Source organism: Hipposideros armiger, unplaced genomic scaffold, assembly GCF_001890085.2.
Source record: "Hipposideros armiger isolate ML-2016 unplaced genomic scaffold, ASM189008v1 scaffold_439, whole genome shotgun sequence".
NCBI lineage: Eukaryota > Metazoa > Chordata > Mammalia > Chiroptera > Hipposideridae > Hipposideros > Hipposideros armiger.
The window spans coordinates 390515-415779 of NW_017731789.1; the positions used below are offsets into that span (position 1 = coordinate 390515).

At 36.8% G+C, this 25265-nt stretch overlaps 1 protein-coding gene and 1 pseudogene across 1 annotated transcript in view; both read right to left on the bottom strand.

The window, feature by feature from the left end:
• The window catches only part of ADAMTS3 (ADAM metallopeptidase with thrombospondin type 1 motif 3), a 272211-nt gene that overhangs the window by 205719 nt on the left and 41227 nt on the right, over positions 1 to 25265 (bottom strand). The gene's annotated exons all lie outside the window — the stretch shown is intronic.
• LOC109394832 (mitochondrial import receptor subunit TOM6 homolog pseudogene) lies at positions 17989 to 18354 on the bottom strand (annotated as a pseudogene).

A 25265-nucleotide genomic window follows, 5' to 3' on the forward strand; every position in this document is an offset into this window, starting at 1 on the left:
TGATTTCATTCATATAAAATTCTAGAAGAGTCAAATTATAGCAAAAGAAAGATCAGTGGTTGCTGGAGATGGAGGAAGGGAACTGACTGCAAAAGCACGTTAAGGGAACTTTTTCTATATCATGATTGTGGTAATCGCTACATGACTATACAATTAACAAAATTTATCAAATAGTTCACCTAAAATTGGAGAATTTCATTGTATCTAAGTTATACCTCAATGACTCTCATTTAAAATTCTACAGCTAAACTCTTATAGTCTTGGTTAGAGCAGTATCAATGATTAATTTTAAAATAAATGTTGTAGCTTCATTTCTGTTTATGGCAAGCCCCTCCCTCTTCTATTTCTCTTCTTCCCAGAAGTATAACAGTCCCTTAACAATGAGTTCAGGAAGCACATTCTTCATTTGTCTCCAAAGTAGACATATAACACACTTGGTTTACCCTGGTGTCATATGGAAAACAAATCCGTTGCTAACAGTGGTTCTCAGGGAGGTTTACACCAGCCCTAGTATCTGTTCCTTATTGCAAATAATGATTGGGAACCAATGAAATAAAGAGGGAACCAAGGCGGACCCAAATCTCAGATAAGGGGGGCGGGGGTGGTAGATGAGGATAAAGGGGATCAAATATATGGTGATGGTAGGAGAACTGACTCTGGGTGGTGAGTACACAATGCGATATATAGAGGATGTATTACAGAATTGTACACCTGAAATCTATGTAACTTTGCTAACAATTTTCATTCCAATAAACTTTAATTTAAAAAAAGATGGCATTTATTTGCCACATTCCTATTCTAACATAACTTTGCCTGCCTCCTTCTCCTCTTCCCCACCCAATCTACCCAATCCTATTATCCCTCCTTAAATACATCAGAATTACTATAATATGTGAAAAAGCAGAGCAAAAAAAATAATAACTCTTTAAACACTTAACACTAAATTATAGCGTATGTTACATATAAGGGTGCTATCCTAGTATCTCCCCTGTGTGAAATTCTTCGAGTGATATCCTGAGCTATTGGTCCTTTTTTCTTTTAGCTGTATGTAATTTTTCAATATCATTCATTAAACAAACAACTGCCTTTATCTTTTCACAGCTTGGAAGCCTGGCCCTCTATGTCCTACCAGAATATTCCCTGAGAAGAGCAGACTTAAAGCAGAAGAATAAAAGAACAAAGACAGAAGAGTGTGTCTGAATCTCATTAAGGCACAAATGGAGTTACATTGAGTCACTGTGTCTGCTCTACATTCCTAACCAAACCAGAGATGAGGCCAGGAAAATTCAATTCCCTTGAATTTCTATACCCACATGAGCAGAAATGGGGTGGATCCCCCAGGCTACTGGCTGAAAATCCGTGGTGCCCACAAGTTTCAATATTGGAAAAACTAGGAATTGCCCCAATGGTGAAGAAAGGCAGCAATGGCAAAGAGTAGTAGCGAGGCTCATTGCTATTATGATTACAGCCTAGAATAAAAGTGGGCACCTAAAAGATAACAAGGCGGTCAAACAATGGTATAAACCACTCTCAGAAATAGATTTCTAAAAGTATAAGGCTCCCCAAATTCTCTTCAGCTTGAAAAATGATGGATTATAAATTCCAATCCCTTTCAATTATTTCTCCTTCTTTTATTTCCACCTTACAGAAATTTCAAAAGCTGAGCATCTGCATGAGATTGGTATGCACAACATTTCCTGAAAATACAGTGTAAAATGTTAAGTTGGATGAAATGGGTTAAAAACAGAAATGTAGCATGTTACAATTCTGATTATTTCTACAGCCACCAGGTTTTCATTAAGCCTCAGGCATGTGGGTTTGTAATTATTTTCATGACAACAAACACTAAAAGTGGGGAACAAGATCTGTAGTTTAAAGAAATTCAATCTTCCAAAATTTCTCCACTTAGTCCAATATACTGCTCTTCATATTTTGTTTCCAACTCTTGTTATTCCATTTCTTGAACCACTACAGATGTGTCAATCATAGTGATTCATTCACATCAGCTTAAGCTAAAAAAATTTATAGTTCAGACTAGAGTTCAGTTACCAATCAAGTAGTGGTTTCAGATATGATATTAATTTTAAAAATGAGAGCAAGCAAATCATGGAAAATAGATAAGAAATCAAACTTATATGTATTCTAATACAAAACATTACTAAGTTTACCAGTATCAACTTCAGCCTTATTTTTTATGTTCTGGTTTAACAGGTTATTGAATTTTTATAAGATCGGTAAGAAAATATGTTCACAATAAAGTCATTCAAGAAATATCTCTCTACCAGTTTTCTTACTTCCCAACTTTCCATTTTTTTAAGTTACCTTAATTTCCAACCCCTAACTTCTTTTCTTCTCTCTCCTAAGATATATTGCTGATCCTAATCATACTTACATATTTTTTTAATTTTCTTTTTTTTTAATTAAAGTTTACTGGGGTGACAATGGTTAGTAAAGTTACATAGGTTTCAGGTGTACAATTCTGTAATACATCATCTATATATCACATTGTGTGTTCACCACCCAGAGTCAGCTCTCCTTCCATCACCATATGTTTGACTCAGTTTACCCTCATCTACCACCCCCTCCATTCTTACCCTCTGGTAACCACTACTGTCTATGTCTATGAGTTTTTGTTTCTTTGTTTGTCTTGTTCCTCTGTTACTTTCAGCTTTATATCCCACATACTCATATTGAGATTATGCTAAGCAAAATAAGTCACACAGAAAAAACTGAGAACCATATTTACACTTTTTAATACCTTCTACATTTCTAACAGAAATAACAAGCATGTATCTTCCTTCACGAAAGCACTATGTGTAGTAAGATATTTACACATAATCTTAGTTTAAGCCAGACTAAAACACCTCCACAGTAAATAGCATTCCTACTTTATAAATAAGGATACTAGGGCCTACAGAAACCAATTAAATTTACCCAATGTAACTAAGTTTCTAGGTAGCAGAGCCAGATTTTATCCAGTTCTAATTTACTTCAAAACCCAATACCTATCTTCATCATCATGGTAAGTATTGAGACCACCCTGGTTAAACTATTCATATACCTTAGTTATATCCCTGCTTAGTCCAGTACAAAGAGACATATCTGGCTTCCATTTGCAAATAAAAGTTTTTGAACCACAGGTTCTATGTCCATTTCACCAAGAGAACTGACAATCTAGATCCCCATCAAGTCTCTGAGGCAAGGGCCCTCCAACATTAATAAATTCAGGGCTTTGAACACATATTTTTTAGAGTGCATCAAAAGGACCAAAAGCTAGTAAAATCAAATTTTCAAATAGGTTTTTGATACCAAAATGTTGAATCCAAAATAGGAGGAAAAATACTTCTCCAAAACAGACTGAATTACCAGATGGAAGAAAGAGTTTAAGAACAAAGAGTGTCAAGTTCATAGTTTGAGGGAAGAATCTAGGCATTCAACAGAATGCACTACTTAGGACAGCTGGCATGCCAGCCGGATTGAATACTTCACCCCCACCCACTCTCTGATGCTCTTCCACTTCTCATCTGCTCTATCACTTTCTTATTCCACCACTAGTGTTCTTATTTTGAAAGGTGGGAGGGCAAAACAGAGCCTTGCAAATAATAAATGCTCAATAAGCTATCAGTTGTCTGGATTTAATGAAGACTGTGCTCATCCTTACCTTAATTTAAGAACTTAGTTTAGAGAAGATCACATCTACACTGACCATTTTTATTTTATAAATTATATATATATATATATATATATATATATATATAAAAGATTCTGAAAGGTTGAAATTCTCCCAGAGTCACGAGAAGTAGAACGCCTACTCTATGTTAGATGACCTTTGCATTTTTTAAAAAAGCATCATCATCATTGTCACAGAAAACATAACTCCTTGTGAATATGTACATTAACAGGTTATATTGGCTGGATGTTCAGAAAACTGAACAGAAGACAATAAAGGAAGAAAAAAGCTAACATGTATTTTCTTCTGCCTTGAAGAGGAAAGAAGGATGCCTATGCTAAAATAGGTCCTAAAAGATTCACAGCAAGTAACCTCATGAGATTCAATGACCTTGTTAAGAGGTGATTTGGAGCCAAAAACAATTTACTAGATGAGAGTAAAGGAGAGAGTTACCTAACCAATTAGTAAATCAAAATTTTAATAGCTACTTCTAAGTGAGACATATGCCCATTTCTGTTCCCCAGACAATATACATAGATAGTCAGTTAAATCATTCTTTAACCATCACCTTTGGTTCCAGATTTACTGTGAGTACACAAGGCTTATCTCAGGCACTGACTTTTATTAACAATACCTTTCCCTACATATTCAGTTTTTCTTTGTTCTCCCTTACTTATATACCAAAGCATATCACTGTAAGTCGGGTTCTATATGACGACAAGCACAGAACTGAACAAACCAGGTATATAAATATGTGTGTGTGTAAAGAGCTCTATTCTGCTAAAAGAGTTTAACAATTCAAATACGCACTACTATCAGTAAGAATTCTGATAAGTGATTTGTAAAAACTTTGGCTCTTATCTATTTTCTTGGCCACATTCAAAGTGGGGAAAAATATAAATAACTGTCCAAAACTTATGCACTTCGTGTATGAGTCCATAAATTTATCTAATATAGATATTAGAGCCAGAAAACTTACAGTTTCTGATTACTCAAAATGAAAAGGCTATGTTCACCTTATTAATAAGCTTACACTTTATATATTGTTATCTATAAGTGTTTAGAAAGAATGCAGGTGACATTCACTACCTTTTGTTACAAAAGGGAAAAAAGGGGAAATTATTGTCAAACTGTTTTAATATCTTCTTTTGTAAAAATACAGTCAAGGCTACAACACATAATTCAATAATAACAACTCCAAACCAAATACCTAAAAAAAGAATCCAATCACACCTACTTGTTTCAGTTCAATTATTTCTTAAGTACCTGAAGAAAAAAAAAAAAAAGAAAGAAAAACCTTTCCTGTATCCGCTAGGTATGCTTCCAACCAAGATCTTGAGAACACTATAAAATGGGGAGGACTTTTTCTTGGAATAGATATTTCAGTGTGGTAAGAAGAAAAAAGATGGAAGCATAAAACAGACCTACTAACAACAAAGATTTCACAAGGAGACAAATTAGCACATTATTTTCTAGATCAACATAACACTATTTCTGTTCTACTTTGTCCCATTTAAGCAATCTTGTTCACCTACAAACACACTATGCACCTACTATGTGCCACTCATCATGCTAAGCACTAGGGACAGAAAATGGCTATAATGGGAAAAAAGTGTTTCATTTCTCTTTTTTAATCTTTTGAAATGAGTTATAAATTTGTAAAGAGAAATCCATTAGATTTTCCAAAGATCCATTTGTACCTCCTACAAACACGGCAATAAAAAAAAGGAGCACATTTAATCTTACAGAGGAACTTTTCTGTAAGCACGAACTGATAAAATCTAGGAAGATAAAGTGGTCATCAAAGCAGTAGCTTTCGCGTGGTTTTCTAACCATATTTTTTAATGTAATAAACCAAGTGTCCTTACTTTGGGCTTTATCTTGCTGAAAGCAGCATGGTTCATACAAGTATTCATTTTGGAAATGTTTTACCAATGTAAAATAACTCCATCTTGTGGATTGTCATGACCATGGCATTCAGATCTCACCTTTCTTCAAGTTCATAAAGACAGGACTAGCATCAGCCTGCTGCCTTCACAATCTGTAGAATGCTTGTTTCCTGTTGGATACTAATCTGCGCAAGCAACCCTCTACATGGTGCAGGTATATAAGAAGTGCCTGTCACTCCCTGTATCATCCCTGCTACAACCGTAATTTAGCTTAGCTGTTTCAGCCCACTAAGACCAACACTGCTCAGTGTCAGAGGTAGTTGGTTGCTCTGTGGGTACACCAGCTCTATTCACTTTTAATTCCACTGAAATTTCTGAGAGGGCAAATATTAAACAGCAAGGAGGTTTCTTTAAAATTGAGATATGAGGGAATGGGGGCCCAATGGTCCCCCCACTTTAAAGACCACTTTAAATGGTCTTCTGTCCTTTTGCACATTCTTTTCTCATTTGATTTCTGAAGATGACAATTATGATTCTACATACCTCAACTCAAATATACCTGAGAAATAACCTATTGTTAACAATGAACACTCAGCCATACATCAGTAAAAATCTTCTATTTTGATCACATATTTTGAAAGCTCAAAATCTAAATTCTCCCCTCCCACCCTCAACCATTACTTTGCACAGTAACAATTTCTATATCCAGTATTTCTTCCTGGTGTCATTCCAGTTCCCACCTATGGTATTTGTCAGAGCCTTGAACTCAAAGAACACTCTGCTTGTATAAAGAGAAGTGATTAGATGTTAAATTGCATGAACCAAGTAAGTGACGCTTTCTTCCCTATATAATCCAGAAATTTAAAATAAAGGAAGGCACAGCTGTTGGAAATGTTGTCTCATAAGGACAAATGTAAATGTCTTTTATCCTATCACCTAAGACCATAGAAACCTCTACTCTGGAAACAGTATATGGTCAGTACGTGGATACTACCATGAAATCCAGAATATGTTTTGGACTATGACTAAAAATGTAGAATAAGCAGGGGCTCAGCATGCAGTAGCATTACCACCTTATTCTCTAGTTTAACAGGTCACTACTTCTGTTTGATAGAACATACTTAAAAACACACTACTCCAACAAAATCTCAATTTTTCTTGTTATAGGTTAACGATCATCATCAGAAAGATGTCTATTTACATTAAAATTGACCAGCCAATCTTCACATTATCCAGAAATTCATCTAAATAATTTGAATAAAGAATTAAACACTTATTACTAAATTCATATCATTAAAGATAAGCCATTATTTGTGCTTTGGGGACCTTTTACAGCTAAATTATTTTAAAAAAACCCAACGAACTACTAGATTTGCTTTTCCTGCCTGAGACTTGGAAAAGCTATGGTAATTTGAAAAATGCAGATATCAGCTGTGTGGCCCTTAGCTGTCCAGCCTGACTACTTGCACATGCAGCTGCTTCTGCTGTTGATTGTTGAGGCAAAACTACAGGAGAGTAGTATTGTAACCAGTGTTTCTCCATAGTACATGTAGTAAAATATTTTCTTTGTCTTACAGAGCTAGCCAGTATACGCCACAGCTGGCAATATTTATAATTTTGCTCAAAAGTAAACACTCTGTTCCTGGTAAATGGGTCCATCTTGTTCTAACTACTCCGTATAACTTTTATGAGCTCCACAGTGCCTCTGACAATGAAAATTGGACTTCTTGGCATCCTTTTGATAGTATCACTGATAGTGTTAGTTCCGCTCCTGGTTAATTTTTTTTAATGACATCACAAATCAAACCATCTTATATTGCGAGAAATAGATGTAATAAAAAGGTTTTTACTTAAAAAGCCTGAAAAAAAAACAACACTTGTTTTCAGAAGAAAAAGTTACATGTGTGAGATACAACTTTCAAAGGAATTTAAGATGAAACTACAGTCTTGGTGCACGTGCTATACTTGTCAGGGAATACTGACTTGGTCTAAATAAAAACAAGAAAAAAGAACGTTCTGAATCACCCTGGTATATACTCTCATACACACACACAAAAAAAGTATTATTAATAAATGAGATGAACCTATTATTGGGTTATCGGAAAAGTCATGACATATTTTGTCTATGTTTTCAAAGGTCATTTATTTATATAAAGAACAAAGATCAATCAATGATGTATTGCCCGTTTTGTTTGATAACCTTTTGCCATCTTTCAGTGAGCTTCATAATTCCTCGTTCATAGAAGGACCTGTCTTTATTTGCAAAAAACTGAACAAGGTGCTGATTTGCAGCCTCATCTGAATTGAATGTTATACCACGCAAGGAGTTTTGAAAAGAGCAAAACAAGTGGAAGTCTGATGGTGCAAGGTCAGGCGAGTATGGTGGGTGTGGCAACACATNAGGCGAGTATGGTGGGTGTGGCAACACATCCCATCCAAGCTCCAATAATTTTTGACGGGTGATCAAACTTGTGTGTGGTCTCACGTTGTTGCGATGAAACACAACTCCTTTACAATTAACAAGCTGTACATTTCTGGATGATGGATTCATTCAAACTGTCCAATTGCTGACAGTACACATTTGAATTGATTGTTGGGTTCCTTGGTAGGAGCTCCAAAAACACGACACCTTTAAAATCCCACCACACAGAGAGCATAACCTCCCTCTAATGAATGTCTGCTTTTGATCTTTTGAGGCGAATCATCACGTCGGGACCAAGACCATTTGCACACCATATTGTTGTAAAGAATCCATTTCTCATCACCAGTTATCAGTTGCTTCAGAAAAGGATCATTTTCCTCACGTTTAATGAGCACATTGCAGATGTTTATATGCGCCATCAAATGAGCTTCTTTGAGTTCATGCGGAACCCTTATATCGAGCTTGCTTATGTATCCCATCTTCTTCAGGTGGTCATGAATGCTTGAATGATGGATGATCAATGTTTCTGCAACTCTCGTGTCATGTAACATGAGTTTGACTCCATCAGTGCCTTTATTTTGTCGTCATCAACCTCGGTGGGCCTCCCTGACCGAGGAGCATCATTGAGATCAAAATCACCAACACGAATTTCGTAAACCATCATTGGCACTGACGTTCTTGTAGAGCATTGTCACTGTAAACTTTATGCAACTTTTCACAAGCTTGACACGCGTTCTTCCCTTTATGGAAGTAAAACAGCAAAATATGGCAAAAATGTACAGTTTGGTCTTCCATCTTCAACTTGTTGTAAAATCTCCAAAACTCAAATAACCAAATTGCTCATTTTTTTTTTTAGAATGAAGCTAGAACTGTCAGCTGTCAAATGACATAGCAATGATATAGCATCTGTTGCAAACATGTGTCATGACTTTTCTGACAACCCAATAGAACTAAAATGTTGGTCAAGAATGTAGAGAAAGTTTTCAAACTTTTTCATTAATTCCCTAGTATTTTCAGTAATAACAGAATTTTTAACTGCATTAATATAAGGGCAGTTCATCAGCAAATGATCTGAATGATCACTGTTAAAATAGTCCAGTTCCAAACCTTCAAACTAATTGTTATACATAATTCTTACTTCTTTGACACTATTCATAAGTGAATACATCATCATCTAGAGCAGGGTTTTCCAGAGCGTGGTCCATAGACCACTTGCATCATAGTCATTGGGATATTTGGTCAAACTGGTATCCTGAGCCCACCAGATTGGCCAAATCCAAATCTCTGGAAGGCAACCCAGACATCTGCATTTTTAGCTATCACCTCAGGTGAGATTCATGCTGAATGAAGTTTGAGAACCATGGGTCTGGAACCTAAAGATCTGTATACATGACTTCAGAATGTATTTTTTTATTACTTTATCTATATAATATGTGAACTACAATGAGAAATTTCTTCCTAATGTAAAGCATAATAAGAATCTATCTAAAACAACCTACTCATAAATGTAAGTGACAAGCTCTACATTTTTGTTGACAGCTCTGCATATGTTTTTAATTATAGCGAATCAAGTTCTGGATCAGAAGCCAAACTGTGCACCAGAAGGAAAGCTTATTTCAGCAGGAGAATCTCTTCCTACTGGTAGATACCTAATTCATGTAAGTCAATGTAAATTCTACTCAAAAAAGGAATGTGGAAACATACCTCTTTGCCTAAAACAATAAACAGCCTTTAGTAACAACCAAAGAATGACTTTCCACATTAAGTTTACCTCAGTACTTATCATATATTACACTCAGTGATCATTTATCTTTGGGGGGCCTCTTATTTATTTGTCTTTCTTTGAGGGAATAAAGGCAGCCTGTAGTGTGTCGCTCAATAGGTCAACCACAAGAGTAGTGAATAAAGGGGAAAAGTCACAGAAAACAACCAAAAGCAGTGTATAAAAAATGTGTGTGTGTGTGTGTGTGTGTATATCTGCATATGTTGATTGTACATAAATACAGATTTAGTTCTTGAGACCACTCGAGTGCCTTTTTTTCTACTTTTTAAAAAGTAATACAAAGCCCCATCATTATCTAAGCCAATCCTCTTGTGTTTGTCTAACATCTTTATTCCCTTCTTGTGGTAACCACAACTCATGCTCCTTTTGGAAAGCAACCCTTCCGCAGTCCATATGGCTCTGGTAGACCATCAATTACCATGCCATCTTTCAAAGGGTGACCCAACGGAAGATTACCTAACTGGAATCTCACTCCCGAGAATCTGAACCTAGAGAAACGCCATACATGATGGCAATGGCTGGAACCTGACCACTCCAATCTCCCAGAAAATGGATTTTGATGAATTTCTTGCTGTCCTGGTTCCTGCCCTCTTGAAGCTTGGTTGTTTAGCCTTTCCTTCAATTTCTGTGAGTTACCTAATATACTTCCAGTATATTCCGTTTTTCCTCATGTTAGCCAATGCTATTTCTTTTGACAACAGCTAAAATACTCAACTGATAAAGGTGGGGTATGCTAAGAACACATCTTGTTTTGGTCCTCTATTTGTAGGGCACTGCTTCTCAATGAGCCTGTAAACCATTGCAAAAATCCCACTTCCTTCATGAAATCCTTTCAGGCTGATGGAAAATCAAGAGCCACTCTTACATTTTATCCTGCTAGCCTAATTTGAAACTCTTCATCGGCAGTTTGTCTGTTTTCTACCTAAGGACGTGATATCTCTTGTTATTCATGTCCAATACAGAGTTAAGTGAACCCAGTCTCTTCTAACTTACATGTTAAGTACTTTATTGGCCATTTACATAGGTAATAAATCCCCATGCAATTATGTTGATTTTTTTAAACTCATATATATGTATGCCCCTATTCACATCAAGCATGTTATTTTTAGCTTAGAGTATATACAAATAATTGTCATGAAAAAACAAAATATCATTCACAATGCATAATAATATGCCCAATTGAAAAAGTACTTCTATGAACTGCAATAAACAAACATAAGTATGTATATTATAAAATATGATAAGTCTATAAAGTCAAATATGGAAGTATCCCTATATAGACATAGTTCCACATTTCCACTCACCCTCCATCTCTCTATTACTACTACTACTACTACTAAGAATTTGGGGTGCTAGCTTCTAGTCTGTACCTCAGCAATGACTCATTTATAGTAGTGGTTCTGAAGGAATCTATATACAGACTGAATGGGGGTGTTCAAATAGATTACTGGTTAAAATCTCATACCAGTAACTCTTGAACTAAAAAACTGAGTTTTGTTTTGTTTTTTTAACTTTACTTTTCTAAGATAAATTTCAAAGCAACTACAGAAAACAATGAGTATGGTCATATTTAGCATGGGGAAGAAGAGTCAAAAAGGTTTTAAATGATTTTTTGATCTGAGAAAAAGAAGAATTAGGGGAAATATTTTATATTTTAAGAGGGACACTTTGAAAGATCATCTAGCTGATTCAACCATCAACAAATGTAATTTCATGATACCAATACCTAAGTCACAATCACTTAGTAGACTCTACAAGAATTTCTTCTTAGGAATACTATTTTGGCATAATTTGAGTTAACAAGAACACTTCAAAACAAAAGTATTATGTAATTTAATTATTTTACCCATTTAAACTTGACCCTACATTTTAAATCCTTTGGTTTCTATAAACTTTCTACTCATGTGTTTAGTTTTCTTTGCTTAGCTACTTCTTTCTGTCTCTTCCTCTGATTCTTACCTTTCTTGCTCCCTAAACATAGGTGTTTTCTGCAGATGTGGGAGCAGAGGGTACTTGTGACATCGCTGTAGTTTCAGCTCAAATTTGGTGTGAACTTAAATTTGCATAAATAAATAAATAAGTAGTATTTTTAAAATAGGTATTCTCTAAGGCTCTATACTTTAGCTCTCTTATCTAGACATCCTCAACTCTAGCTATTGTCCCAGCTTTAATTACTTCCTTTATGCCCATATCTTCCAAATTCCTCTCCCTGGCTATGTCTTTTCTCCAGAGTTCCTACAACTTCCAGCTGTCTGTTAAATGTCTCTATCTGCACATCCTGTTGGCAGTTCACATTTAAAGTGTCTTAAAGAGAATTTATCAAATGTTTTTCTTCTGTTTTCCATATTTCCTAGTTATCCCAAAACTTTCAGCTCAGTTCAGCTCATCTTTGATCCCCCTACACACACTCTCTTCTTCCCTCTCCATTCATACCAGTTGCCAAGTTGTAGGAATTCCACTCAATAATGTTATGCAATCTTTCCCCTTTTGCTATGGCCACAGTTACGTCTCTAATTCCTAATTGTTCTATTATTGCATTGTATCATATTGCATTGTATTACAATAGCAGTAGCCTCCAAACTGTTCCACCACTTTCCCTCCACTTCTGTTTCACTCCCCACCATGTAACCTATTTACTTAACCTTCTTGAGTATAACTCCAACTAGGACAACTTGTTTATGATATTGCCACTCTGAAGCCCTTTATGTGTTCTATGATGAAGCCAACTAAAGTTTTCACTGTCCTCCTTCCTTCCCCATACTTGCCGTTTTTACTTCTATATTTTCCTCCATACAGACTGACATACACTCTCCTTCCAATCTCTCTATGCTTAATGATTAAATATTCTTTAAGACTCTTCTCTCTGAAGTCTTCCAAGCAATCATTCTTCCTCTGAATATCTGCCCCTTTCTTACACCTGCCTGACCTGCCTCTTCCCCCTTCTCCTCTCTTTCTCTCTCTCTCATTATCTTCCTCTCATTTTCACTGGTATAGCAGTTACTTCCATAACCCCTATGTTCTCAGACCTTACCCCTTCCCCATGGGAACAGATGGGTCTAACTTAAATGTCACCGACTCTTGAACCTGGTGATATGGGGCTCCTAGGCCCATACAAGTCACAAGTATTTCTAGGAGACTCCAAGACATGTGTCCCATATACTTGTGATCAAAGCTTCTCTCATCCACTATAGTTTTTATTTAGATGCCCTTCTATATTTACATGGTGCTTACACATAAATCTGTTGAGAGCTAGAGCAACAGAAAAATACAAAGAATAGTTATCCCATGGTCAGAACTGCTCTGTCCCCTCAATGCCTAAAACCAAGTCAAGCTCAGAATAGCAGGATTCTTCCTCCCAGGGTAAGCTCTCTCTCAGGAAGCTCATCAGATTTTCATGCAATAGGCTTCTCCTGGGCTTATCCAGCCAGTCTTTCTGCTGTGTCCCACACTTACCTATACTTCTTCCCTGACTCAAACCGTAGTCACTGTTCCTTACAGGACTGTAAACTCTCAAACACCCATGTTTCAATAATCTAAACCCTCAACAAAACATTTAACAATTTCTTACACACAGTCAGTCCTTAATGGTAAAAATAAAATAAATAAATAGTCAAAACTAATGATTATTTAAGTTTCGAAATTAATCCAAATATTTATAATCTTTATGTCTGATAATTCAGGCCCTAATTATTTAGGCTGAGTTCTATGCAGTGATCAACCTCTCTTCTCTATTTTTCCAGTACTCACACTCCCTTAAAATATCAAGTGTCTTTGGAAATCAGTTTCAGAAAGAACTTGGCACCTAGTTCACAGGGTTGTTATTAAGATTAAATAACATAATACACATAAAGTACTTAGCAGAGTCTCTGGCATGTAATCAATACTCAATAAATGTTAGTTTATATCATTCTCATCGTGAAAGCTAGATTTACTTATAATTTTTCCAAAACATATTCTACAAAGAAACATCCTCAAAAGTGATTATTTCTTAAATTATACAAAAAAGTATCCCAAATACTGCACTTTGCCGATAGTTTATGTTCAAGTTTACCTTTGTCAATAATCTCTATTCAAATTGAAGTTATTCATAGCTTTTTATTATCTACCATCATTACTATAATAGAGCACTTACCAGAGAAATCAAGCTCTAGTAACCACATATAAATGAAAGCTTTCAGTAAGTAAATAAAATGATTTCAACAGGTTTCCAGGTTAGCTGCAGCACTGCTCTACCTAGGTCTCTGAAATGAGGTCAGAATGTCTAGATTTTTCTTTGAGATAGTCCTAAAACTTCCCACTAAAACACAGAGTTTTAAATGGCCCCTTAACTAAACAGGGAAGGAGAACTCAAGAATTTCAAATAAAAACATGGGAGACCTCTATAGAAATGAAGCTTAAGTGAGATGGCAGGTTAAATTGCTGGAACCAATACAATAAAAGACCCCATGGGAGGGACATTTCACAATCAAAGAGGAAATGGTATATCCTTTCTCCTACACACAAATCCATAATTGAAAAAAAAGACTGAAAACCTTTCCTCCCACCATTGACCTTCTGAGTAGGTGTGGTGGGCCAAACTCCATTCTCAGTATTCACTACAGATTCTGATCTTTTTAGCACCTGGTCCAGTTAGCAAAGTCTTACATTATGAAACTTAACCCAGTTAGTTTCTCTCCATTCAACTGACAAACATTTTGCTTCCATGAAATGTTCTCTCTCAGAACAGATTCAGCAGCACCTCCTACATTGTCCTGGTTACAATCCTCATGAGACGATAGAACCCTGGCATGTTGAGGATACTTTCACAGGACACTTAAGGTCAGTTGAGATTCAGAGGCCAGAAACAGAAACAGAACCAAAATCACCTACAAAGTCTATGATTTCTATCAGGCACTGTGGTAAGTAAGGAAAGAGTGATCCTCTGAAATTAGGCCATTCTCATTACTAATTTTAGAATACAGGATGATTACATTTATCAAATTGAGCTTTTAAGTCTCCCCCTCACAGATTCTATTCTATTCAATCACTACACCTTGTGTAACAGCTTTCTTGGAAACTGCTATAGAAATGAATCATAACCAACAAAAAAGAACAGTCTTCATTTCTGACAATGTTAAAAATGTTAAGACATTTTTAAAAGGTTAAAACCATTATAAAAGTTTAAACATTAGCTTCAAAGTTAAAAAAAAGGAAGAGAGAAATATCTAAGGCTAAGCAAGTACCAAAGTGAGCTAGTTCCCTAGCATCAGCAATTCTTTAACAGAATTATTTTGAGTCTTAAAAATGTAAAATCCCAACTATACCCCCATCAGGCAGAAAATAATATATTCTTACTTTATTGTCAGACAGGAGTGTTCTATCAAAATGAATAGGTGAGGGTAAAAATTTATTAATCTAATTTTTAACTTCATAGGAAAAAGTCTTGGATATTATCCAGTAATCTTTCATATAACAAAGAGTGAACACTTGGCTTCTAAAAGTTGAATAAGAATATGAAAATGTACATAGAATGTATACTCAATCTACACTCGATGCATGCAATAAAATAAGAAAAAACACTGTTTCTGATGAATTTTGAGGACATTTCTTTATAACTTCATGAAGGTAACACAGGCCCAAGGTAATCTTTTTCCCTGAAAAACAGTTTCTAGAGTTACCTTTTTACAATATTAATATTTTTTTAAAAAGCCTGAAGAAATTTAGTTGTCCTATATATTTTATAAATATTTTGTTTTTCAATATTGTGAAAACAAATTAAACCAAACGGTAAAATTGTATGCAAATGTCTCTTCTTAAATTAAAATGAAATATATAAGAAAACTTATTATCCACCTTGTGTAAGAAAACATCTGAAGAAATTCTATATTAAATTTTATTTTATATCATATATTTTAATTAGGTTTAAATATGAAGAATCTATATTGAATACTTTAAAAGTTTTTTTTAAATAATTGCATGACTCATCCCTACTGTCTGTTTAAAAAATTAGTGAAAATATCAATATGCAACCCACTCAAAAGTGACTCCTTTTGACACTGAATTATTTCCATGCATAATATGAACAACATCTTTAATATACAACCTGATTATAATTACATTCTATTAAAAGACAAAAATATCATAAAAATCTGACTTGAATATGCAAATCTTGAGTTGTCTATCAAGTACAGTTTATTGATCATGGTTTGATTTATATAAGTAGGGCCTACAATTGTTATAACTTGATTTTAGCCCTATTGGGAAAAAAATAATTTGCCTCTAAACTAAAAAGAGGGAGGGAAAGATGAAGGGTAATAAGTGGTCCCAATTTCTAGGTATGAAACAAATAAGTCATGGGGATGTAATGCACAGCATAGGGAATATAGTCAATAATATTGTGATAGTGTGGTACAGTGTCAGATGGTTGCTGGACTTATCATGGTGATCACTTCTTTAGGTATATAAATGTTGAACAACTGTGGTTTATACCTGAAACTAATATAATGTTGTATGTAAGCTATATTTTTTTAATAAAAATCTTTAAAAAGAGAAAAAATAATTTTCCTCTAAAGATTTAATGTACCTTATTTTCTGCTGTCAGGAAACTAGATCTGTGTAAGCTAATGTATTTCCTCTTAAGCTTTAACCGCAATAAGTTTAGAGCAACCTTTATTTCCCAAGTGTTTACTCTTGTTCAGTTCATATACTTGAAAACGTTCCTTTTAGCTTCCTTCCCATGGTCTTTGTTGGATCTTTCCTTAAATGTCTTAGCTGGCTCTGTCCTAACATGAGATCCCCTAAAGACCTTTCGAAAGTAATTAAAAGGGAGAGAACTTCAACAAAAGGAGAAAGGGAAGAAGGATGAGGAGGGCGGAGGAAAAGCAGGAAGAAGGCAGGGAGGTCTGCTGGCACCTACACACACCTGATCCTCAGAACTATCAGCGATCTGCTTCACTGCTGTGAAAACACAAGACTGATTGATTCTATTGGGTCTTTAGAAAAGTCATGACGCATGTTTGCAACACATGGCATTAGTTCATTTTTGGAAGTACTACAGTCATTCGCATCTATGTTACTACTATGTCATTTGACAGCTGACAGTTCTAGCTTCATTCTGAAAAAAAAATTGAGCGATTTAGTTGAGTTTTGGAGACTTTACAACAAGTTGAAGATGGAAGACCAAACTGTGCATTTTTGCCATGTTTTACTGTTTTACTTCCATAACGGGAAGAACGCGTGTCAAGCTTGTGAAAAGTTGCATAAAGTTTACAATGACAATGCTCTACAAGAACGTCAGTGCCAACGATGGTTGGTTCACAAAATTCATGCTGGTGATTTTTATCTCAATGACGCTCCTCGGTCAGGGAGGCCCACCGAGGTTGATGACGACAAAATAAAGACACTGATCAAGTCAAACCCATGTTACACGACACGAGAGTTGCAGAAACATTGATCATCCATCATTCAAGCATTCACGACCACCTGAAGAAGATGGGATACATAAGCAAGCTCGATATAAGGGTTCCGCATGAACTCAAAGAAGCTCATTTGATGGCGCATATAAACATCTGCAATATGCTCATTAAACGTGAGGAAAACGATCCTTTTCTGAAGTGACTGATAACTGGTGATGAGAAGTGGATTGTTTACAACAATATGGTGTGCAAACGGTCTTGGTCCCGACGTGATGATTTGCCTCAAAAGACATCGAAAGCAGACATTCATTAGAGGAAGGTTATGCTCTCTGTGTGGTGGAATTTTAAAGGTGTCGTGTTTTTAGAGCTCCTACCAAAGAACTAAACAATCAATTCAAATGTGTACTGTCAGCAATTGGACAGTTTGAACGAATCCATCATCCAGAAATGTACAGCTTGTTAATTGTAAAGGAGTTGTGTTTCATCGCAACAACGCGAGACCACACACAAGTTTGATCACCCGTCAAAAATTATTGGAGCTTGGATGGGATGTGTTGCCATGTCCACCATACTCGCCTGACCTTGCGCCATCAGGTTTCCATTTGTTTGTTTGTTTTTCTAATCTTTGTGTGCAGTCTTTATTTCAAATAATTGGTGAAATACTATTAGGTTATTCCTCAAAACAAGAGCAAAGATCACCCCCTGCAGAAACTTGGGAACTATGTACAGAACTTTACAGAACGGAGGAAAACAATTTAGCTGAAGCCTGAGTGCTGACCAGAGAATGGAGTGGACTCAGTGAAGAAAAGGAAATCAGGCAGGGACGGGAAGGTGCCCCTCTGAATCAAACTTCAGCTGCCATCAGGGCAAGTCTTATGATGGTCACAGATTGGAGGCTCTGTTTTTGGAAGGTTCAAGTACAGCACGGGTTCCGTGTGTCTATTTGGCTACACCCCTGGCTGAGGTGCCATTAGGTCAATGTCACTCAAATTCCTGTCCAGCCAAACTCCGGCAGCGAAAAGTCCCAAATTGAGGATCAAGTTCCTCCGAAAGTCATTCCTACCGGTGGTGAAGAGGTAGACGCCACGAAGCCAATCTCCCACGTTGTCTGGAATTTCGGGCGCTTCATTTGCTGAGCCGCCAGGGTTCACGCCGACCCCACTGGAAGCCATAGCAGCACCTTCGCGCTCCGCAAGGCCGCCGAAGAAGCACTGTGTCGGCCAGGCTTCCACTTGTTTTGCTCTCTTCAAACCTCCTTGCGTGGTATAACGTTCAATTCAGATGAGGTTGTAAATCAGTACCTGGTTCAGGTTTTCGCAAATAAAGACAGGTCCTTCTAGGAACAAGGAATTATGACGCTCACTGAAAGATGGCAAAAGGTTATGGAACAAAATGGGCAATACAGCATTGATTGATCTTTGTTCTTTATATAAATAAATGACCTTTGAAAAACATAGACAAAAAACGTCATGATTTTTCTGAAGACCCTATAAATAAGTACACATTGACAATGCCCCATGATTTTAAAGTTGAGGCAATGACAACGCTGTATGAGTTATAAACTAAAAAACTGAGCCTATCTAAACAGGATAATAATAATAAACTTTCTTGAATATTTATTACATCCCAGGACCTGTACTAAATGCTTACATGGATTATTTATGGCTCACATTAACCCATGAAACAGGTTTTATTATTATTAACTTATCATTTATTATCACCATTTTAGTAATGAGGAAATGAGACCTAGAATGGTTTTATGCCTAGTATGTAATGAAGCTAGGATTCATACACTAACTCCAAGTCTGTCCTTAACCAGTATGCTCTTTTCATTGTTATTAAATAAAATGTCTGTGGGTAGTCAGATACATATTTTCTAAAGGACATAACTGGCTTATGAGAAGTTATGCTTCATAAGAAGTAGGCATAGGGCACCCAGTTCACATAAAATACTAAAATGAATAATAATGTAATATTGTCAAACCAAGCATTTGAGAAAGCTGAGGAGAAGGAAAAAACTAGACGTGGACAGAATAGGAAGACCTCTCATACGTTTTCTGGATTCAGAACCAGGTGCCAGACGGGAAAAATGCTGGACACAATAGGTGTGAAATGAAGGGTCCAGTTCTTTCACTGCTGCTAAATTAGAAATGTTTGACATTGATTTTATCACTCAACTTCTCTGGGCAATAGTTGCCTCATCTATAAAACAATGGGAATGATTCTATACCACAGAGGACCATGTGGCTCTATGACCGGAACCTGGGGAGGACATGCAGGCCTTATAGTCTCGTTTCGTGTGCTCACAGCTCCAGGGTGGTTCACATGGGAAAGGCAGCTACTCCCTATCACTAAGAGTCAAAACACATAGAGTCTTAGGACCCCGCTCCTATTTAGTCAGAGTAAATACCTTTCCTGTGAGAGATCCCACTTCCTTGAGGAAGAATAGCTCATGCTAGACAAGCATGTGGGCTCAGCCAAAAGACCCAGAAGTAAGCAGTGACCAGGTATTCCTTCCACTGAGAAGTGCTCCGCCACCCCAATATAACTTAGAAAACAATTCTGTCCTCAAATTTCTCCCTGAAATTCAACCACTTATTAAAGGGGCATCTGAAGTTAAAAAATAAAACCACCCCTAAGGCAATTAGGATAGCTCAGAAAAGAAGCTACTTATCAGCCCTACTTTAGTATGGAATAGTCATCACCTTGATAGAAGTAGCACTTAAAGGAACTTAGAGGAATAAATCTGTTCATTTTCTGTTGGCCTCACCATCAAAAGAAAGAGACCTGTGCGAAGTCCAGATCAGACTTAAGTAAAACTGAAGCACAGGAAATACGTGGTCTTTTTCTTTGGATCCTCCTTGATGGTCTTATTTTCCCAGGCACTGGCTAATTCTTCACACCTTTTCTGATGTACATTTTATGTTCACAGGCCTCCTCACCTGTCCTTCCTCACACCCCTTCAGTGTCCCTCAGGAACAAGTTTGCTCCATTGCTAATGGGATTTGACCTAAGCTAAAAACTCCAACCTAGAGAGTATGATATTTGCATTTTCTAACAGTTCAAATTCCAGGCAACATGACAATCATCTGGAGCCAGTGGGGCTTCATGATCCCCTTAAATCATCCCCATGTACCTGTGGATGACACAAACCAAATTCCTCTCAGAGAAACAGAAAGGTGTGTGGGAGGGGGACAGTGAGGTATCACAAAAGAACTTAAGAGTCTGGGGTTACCCAGCACCAGCCTCCTAGGGCTGCACCTCAAGCACAAAATTGCTGCACTGCACCATGGCTTCCCTGCACAGGTGCCTAGGCAGCTAGCCAATCCATTGACCGCTTCACTGGCCTCATGCAGACAACAGCATGGCATTATCTATGCAACCCTGGCCTCATAGTAACCCTGGCTGGCTTGAGAAAAGTTGGCAGAGAGAGTCCAGGGTATGCTATTTAAAGTGATAAGCGGCTACTGGGGATGAAAATGAGCTGCTTTAGTGGCAGAGGATGAGGCCAGACACCGATTTCACTTGCCCTAATGAAACTCACTCACCTGCTGTGGTTAGGCATCCAAATTTGAGAGCAAACAACTCAGTTCCATTTATTAATTACTGATACTCAACTATCTATCCTATCTAGCAATTTTTTCACAGTTAAATTGCTTGATTTCAAATCCTTAGATTCAATTTTCAGTCTCAAAAGATACTAATGAAATACACATATATATTATATATACACATACCTAAATACCCACATGAACTATTTTATATAAATACACACATACACCTTTGTATAGATATACTGTAGATGTAGATATAGAGATATACAGATAAACAGATATATAGATATAGATAGGGAATACATACTTGGTTGTCAGAAAAGTCATGATGCAGTTTTGCAATGAAAAACACAGAAAAAATACGTCTTGATTTTTCCGACAATACAATATATAAAGAGAGATCCATATATTTGTCTATGTTTGGATTCAAGCTGCCTAAGCTATGTGAAATATTAAGAATATTCCCACTGGGAACCAGGATTACATAACAGTTAAAAACAGGTTCTGAATGCAGATATCCGGGTCTTCCATGAGACAAAGGACAAGACACTCACTCCTCTGGATTCCTAATCCATAAATTGGAACTGTTATCAGAATAAGATAATTCCCATAAAAGACAGATCTTGCCTGGCACACAACAGTCGATGCTCATAAATTTTAACTAGCATTAGTATTGTGATTAAACATCTATGATCGCTCACAAAGACCACTGTGACAGATTAGTTTTCTTCTAGAAGTCAGATTTGATCTCAGCCAATCCTGATAATCTAACCCTCTCTCCTTGTCCTCTTACAAGCACCTTATCTAGGGAACTCTTATTCGCCCTTAAAAACTCACCTCAACTACTATTTCCTCAGGGACACCTTCCCTGACTTCCAGCGTAAGTCAGATGACTTTGTTACTTATTTCATTAAACAATGATCCCCTTCTTTTAGAGCATTCATGTCAGTTTATTTATGTAGTTGGGTGACTTTTTAAAAAGTAATGTCTGTATTTCCCACACTATCTAAACTCCATAGGGGCAGATACTGTGCCTGCTTTTGCACTATTTTCACTATTTTTTGCACTATTTTCACTATTGCATCCCAACACTGAAAATGTGTAGCATTACAGTAGGTTCTCAATAAATAGCTATGGAATGAATGCATGACTCAGCCAAGTTCAATCCAGGTGTCAATTTATCTATTTATTTGCCCCTAAGAAACAGAAAGAGCAAGAATTCACTCACAGGAATACAAAGAATCCTACGAATTATGAAGGGAAATGTTGGAAAGACCAGTGCTTATCTAAAAGAAATCAAACAATCTAAGAAGCTAAGGAAGTGTAGCTTTCTGTACTTGGCTTGAGAAGCTTTTTTAACATTCCATCAAGGAGAAACCACAAAAAGAAATGACAGGTTACAAGGCAGAGTTCCAGGTACCAAAGGGCAAGGAAGGAAAGGAATTCTGCACAGAAGAAGCATTTATTCAATTAAGGTTCATGAAACCTGGAAGGTGACAACAAGTAAATTATCCATGGAATTTATGTGTCTTTATTCTTTCAGTAACTCATCAGATATTTATTTTGCAGCTACTGTCTATCAGGCATGGTACCTGGTTTTGTGGACGTAGGAGAAAGCATTACAGACATAGTTCCAACTCTCATGGAGTTTCCAGTTTAACATGGGAGAAAAGGCATTAAACAAAAAAAATTATGTGTTATCAGTGCTCAGAAAGGAGAACTACAAGTTGCTATAGTAACAACTTTGACTGGAAAGTCAATATATAAGCACATTTTCTTCTAAGAAATTAGTCCAAAGTATAGTATTTTTATGTCTTATTTTATTTTATGCAACAGGAAACATGCTGATTTGTATCTGTTTTGTTACTTGACAGGAGTAAATTAATTTAAGAGATACAGTATACCTTTATAATGGTGCTGAACTCAGGTGTGGGTTTGCCTCTTCACTCACTCATATGTGAAAAAGGAGGAGATAGAAAATGATAGGGGGAAAAAAAACTTAGGTATAAAAACCACACCATTAAAACAATATTCAAATTGATGGAATTGATTTATATGAAATCTTGGAAACTTTAACTTTCAAGTTCATAGCACTTCTTTCATTTGTGAAACTTATAGGGAAATCTAAACATACCAAAGAATGGTCTATAATTCAACTTTCAAAAGTGGTAATCAATTCTCCCTTCCAATATTCACACCATTGAGTCTGTCAATATTGATTTTTGACATACTTCGTGCCAAGCATTGTTCAAGACCCAGGAGAAAGAGTTCTTATCCTCAGTATAGACAGACATGCCTCCCCAAACAATAAATGCAAAAAATAACTTCAAGATAAATTTGAGAGACCAACAATGGCTACAAATAAGATTGAAAACACTAATATAGTGTAGAGTGACTAGATTTCTGTTTCAGCTAAAATGGCCAGAAAAATCCTTGTTGAGGAAATTAAAGTTAACACCCAAATTATGAGCAGGAACCTCTTTTTAAAGATGTAGAAAAGAATATTCTGAGCAGTCTTAAGAAACAGCAGGAAGATCAGATTGGCTGAATATGGCGAACAAGGGAATTATATCAGAGAAGTATGCTAAGACCAAATTTGTAAAACAGTGGTTCTTGAAATTTAGTGTCACCTGGGAACCTGTTAGGAATAAAAACTTTCAGGCCCCTCTGCAGAGCTACTGAGTCAAAACCCCAAAGTGGCACCCAGAAATGTTTTAACAAACTCCCCATGGAAATCTCTTGCCCACTAAAGTTAGAGCCTCTTGGAGACAACAATTCTCAACTCCAGTTGCAAATTAGAACCATCTGGAGCAGCACGTCATCTAATTATGCTGAGCTTTACCCCAGCCCAGACCAAATGAATCTGTATCTCTGAGGTTGGGGTTTAGGCAGCTATATTGTTTTAAAAGCTCTTTAGGTGATTATGATACACAATGATTATTGGAACTACTGAATAGGGTCTTAAAAGTCATGGTAAGATTGTAATGGAAAGTGACTGAAGGCTTTTAAACAGAGAAAAGTTCATCAAATTTAGAAAGGTCACTTCAGCTTGTATGTGGATAAAGTGGGGCAAAATGGACCAAAAAAAAAAAATTATAGTGGTTTTGGATTGAAGCTGTAGCATTGGAGATTTAATAAGTAGAGTCAGAACATATTTACTAGAAAAACCTCAAGACTTATTTATGGATTTTATGGGGGAGATGAGAAAAAAAGAGAAGTCTAGCATAAGCCTAAGTTTTTGGCCTGAGAAACAGAGTCCAAACTTTTCTTTTTGGAGGAAATCATGCCGGAGTGGCTATCAAGGGTAGATCTTTGGCCCAGTTAAATTTGAGATGACTATTAGACATCCAGGCAAAAAAGCTCAGTAGGCAGCAGGACACGCACAGAAATCCGGAGCTCGGAGGAGCAGGCAGGGCCAGACTCACAGAGTCATCACTGTATAGATGGTATTTCAAGCCATAAAATCAGATGAGATCATCGAGGTTGAGAGTGTCGATACAGAAGAGGGTGGGTAAAGCACAAAGATGCTTTGTGGGCAGAGTGCAGGTTGATTCACGGGAGCCCAAAGAGCGTTATGGACCCAAATTTAAAGTGCAGGCCAATTGAAGATTGTAAGGCCTCTGTGTTGCCCATGGCACAGCCCCACCACCAGCTATTCAAAGCAAAGTGACGTTAGAAACTTGAGAGCATTTCTTAGTGACTACTGGCTACTGAATAACTTAACATGACTACCCACTTCAAATTCCACCTACCACCAGGATACCTTTACATGAATCAAAAGAGGAATCTGAGGATCTGACACATTAAGTGGCTTCTCCAAGTTTATACAGTTTGTTTCTGCCAGAATTTTGCCTGGAAAGATGGCACTCACTGGGTGCTTCCAAAGGACATGCAACTTCCAAGCAAGGAAACCAAGAGAGGAAGTTGTAGCTATGCACAGTTAATCCGATCTAGGACTGACAGGTGCTGAGTCAAACTGGCTGGGATTATGACTGGGAAGTGGACAAGGGCCAAGGTAGTATTACAGACAAAAAAAAGAAAAACAAAGGTTGAAATTCCTTACCAAAGAAAGCAGGCCAACTGGGAAAAACCAGTATCCAATATCAGTGCATACAAACAAGAAACAGATAGCTAAGTTATAGAGTCTGGCACTGAGAACTTGTTAGAAATGCAAACTTTCAGAGCCCTCCACAGACCTTCTAAGTCAGAAACTCTGAGGTGGCACATAGCAATCGGTTTTCACAAACCCTCCAGGAGATCTTAGAGCCCACTAAGGTTAGAGGACCCTTGGGGAGAACAATGATACTCAAGGTTAGTTGCATATTCCACAAATGCAACATATGAGGAACTATCTGGGGGAAATGGCTGCATCAATACAGCTAACACTACATTCTTATGGCGAAGTGCCGTGGTAGTTCACGGACAGTATATCCAATGGACAGTCTCCTCTGCTCTTACTGTTTTATAAAAATGCAAATCTCTCTCTCTCTCTCTCTCTCTCTCTCTCTCTCTCTCTCTCTCTCTCTTTCTCTGTATATATATATATATATATA